Below are 3229 nucleotides of genomic sequence, written 5' to 3'. Positions count from 1 at the left end.
GTGTTATTTCCTGACTTTTTTCGGAGAGGGTTATTTGATTGTGCTTTCTGGAAAACAATAAATTTTTACATTTAGGCACTCCTGCAATTGTCAGACTTTTTCTGTTACAAACTGACTCCGGCCCCCCACCAGAGAAGGGAAAAGTTATGTGGCCCTCACTGGAAAAAGTTTGAGGACCCCTGTTTTACCTTGGACCGGCCAAAACAAAACAAGAGTTTAGGGAGCAGAAAATATTTCTTTGTGTGCAGTAACACAAATCCACCAGCAGTGGGAGTAAAAATCTCCCTCCAGCTCTGTTTAGCCAGGATTCCTTAGACACCAACATGGACACTGGCTTCCCTGAAATCATTTCTCAGCAGTCACTTTACATAGCTGGTTCAAAGAAAACTAGCTTTTTGTGTGGCAAAAAAAAAGGTGCCTAGTTATACCTAGATTGATATGAGGAAAGATAATCCATCCATTTGCTTCCTTCATTCTTTTTTGGCCACTCCTGCTGACCCAAGGGGAACGCGGCTGGAAAGAGGATGTGATTAAATCAGTTTACTGCTCGATCAGCCCAGCCTGAGTCATGGTCCTTGACTCTCCCGCTCTCTAAATGAATCACAGACTCACTGAGTCAGGAACAATTTGTATGTCATTACATCAACTGCCTAAATCCTCTCCAGTCTAACAGCAAGCCCTGTTTTTTTTTTGTTGTTTTTTTTCCAGCTGGAGCCAGAAAACAGAGTCAGGGCACGTTGCCGGGGCGACCGGCAGGATTTACAGGCTGATAATGTGAAACAAAAAGGTTTGGCTGAGGGAAAACCAGATCTGACGTTTTTTTAACCTGTGAAATTTGGAGGATAAAGAGTCGGAACATGCCAGGCCATCTGGTTCTCTGATTGTGTAGAACAAACAGAATGCTCTAATCTCCTGATTCCTGTTAGTTTGTTCAAGTTTAAATGATTCTGAAAGGCTGACAACAAGTACTTTGAAGCTGAAGTGGATCCTGTGATGGGATGTTAGGGCCACTGTGCAAAGAAAAGAAAAAGAGGAAGAGTAAATTCCTGCTGAAAAACTTTGAAATCCTCTAGGAAAAACAAGAACATTTCTGAATTTGAAGTCAAAAATTTTCCTGAAAAAAAAAATCTCTGAAATTTTGGGATCAATCATAAAAATGTTCCTGAAAAAAAAAAAACAAGGAAATTTATGGGAAGAAAAAAAAAGAAATTCTGAGATTAACCTCGCGATTTCAAAGGTTTTTATTTCATTTATTTTTTATTTTTAGCAGAAATTCCTCCTTTTTTGTTTTCTATAGACAACAGCCCTAATACACCGTCATAGAATCCAGCAAAGTGATTTAAAACTCACAACACTGATGTGGGAGAAACCTCAGCTTTCTCCCACTCTAACTTCCTTTCATTGCCAGTGCAGGGAGTCGACTTGTGCTGCTAATTGAAATCTTATGTCTTCCTTGAAAACAGGCAAACCCACAAACCTCATGATCCGCCTGAACACTCTCTCTTTTCTCTCCTTTAATTTGTTGAAATTCACCAAACACTGTGTGTGTGTGTGTGTGTGTGTGTGTGTGCGTGTGTGTGTGTGTGTGTGTGTGTGTGTACCGGGTTTTTATATCCTTATGGGAACCTATTTCGGTCTACAATGTGGGGCTATGGGGACCATTGCTCCCTGTGGGGACATTTTCTTTGTCCCCATGAGGGAAATTGTTGCTGTTGGGTTAGTGGTTAGGTCTGTGATGGTTAGGTTTAGGGTAAAGGTTAAGGTAAGGGTTAGGTATGTGATGGTTAGTGTTAGGCTGTAGAAATTAATGGAAGTCAATGTGAAGTCCCCACAAGTGATGAAAACACGACTGTGTTTACATGTGTGTTTGTTTGTGTGTGTGCATGTGTGTGGAGAAGCATGAGTTGGTCTACGTGCTGCAGAGTAAATCGCCTCAGGCTTATGACATGACCAGCGGTTAGCATAAGGACAAGAAAGAAATGAACATTTGTTGTTGATGAAAGTTTTACATCACTGACTTATAGCGTTAAATACGGTTTACACACTCAGTGTGTATTTCAGTCCTCAATAAGCTGCTTTGCTTATTTGTGTGGATATTGCCAGAAATTTCAAGAAATTACATAAGAGTTTTCACCATCAAATGGTCCATTACAAATCCTGAATGGGATCAATACATATTTGCTGACACCACCCACTAGCCGTGAAGCCCAATGAATTGTTCTATCTATCTATCTATCTATCTATCTATCTATCTATCTATCTATCTATCTATCTATCTATCTATCTATCTATCTATCTATCTATCTATCTATCTATCTATCTATCTATCTATCTATCTATCTATCTAGTACAAGTTCTTTCATTTATTTCTTTCATGTGATATCCGTGCCAAGTTTTCTCATTGGTCTTGTGGAATGTTGGTTGAACTTCCTTGCATAAAGTCCAGTCATGTGTTTTCATGAACCAGAGTTCAGTAGTGCTTAACTCAGAAAAGTCATGATAGTTGTAGCTTCTGCTTGTGTGCCACAAGGTTCAGTACATGTGATCAGAGCACCGACTGTTTTTTTCCCCTTCATCTTAAAAAGGTTTAAGTCATTTATGCTAATGGCTGCCTTTTAATTCTGAAATAAGTGAAACGAGTGTCTTGCTAGTATCTCACAATTTTTTAAAAACTCTAAAACTGAGAACAGGTTTAAAATGGACTAGTGTGTTAGAAGTTCAGATGGAGCACTGTTAATGTACTTTAAATAATAAGGAAACTGTTCTCAGTAAAACAATTGAAAAGAATGTTGAGCTCAATGCAAAGCTTTCATATTTTTTATTTCTGAGACTGTTTTTGAATGTTTGTTCTTAAATTTTATTACACACCACTTCATGTATGTCAATCAAATAAAATCCTCATAGAATACATAAAGGTTAGCTCTTGTAATGTGATAAAAAAGTGGAAAAGTTCAAAGGGAGTAAATACTTTAGCAATGCTTTGTATCTGGAGCTTTTTGTTCCACGCGAGGCTCTAAAACGTGGAACATGACGCATTTCTCTCAGTATTTTCTGTCTTTAATGTTTTGTAATCATTGCCAGTCGTCCTCTGAGTCCCTTCCAGTAAATCTTGGCGTATTCTCGTGCATCTCCGACTTATTTTGAGAACCATAAACAAGGGGGAGGAGCTTCCTTCCAATTTAGGAGTGGATTTGGTGACGTCACTCGGAGGCCAGCGCCCTTGCGTAAC

This window comes from Poecilia mexicana, unplaced genomic scaffold (genome assembly GCF_051168715.1).
Source record: "Poecilia mexicana isolate PSO_F unplaced genomic scaffold, ASM5116871v1 scaffold_12, whole genome shotgun sequence".
Classification (NCBI taxonomy): domain Eukaryota; kingdom Metazoa; phylum Chordata; class Actinopteri; order Cyprinodontiformes; family Poeciliidae; genus Poecilia; species Poecilia mexicana.
This window is presented reverse-complemented; position numbering follows the sequence as displayed.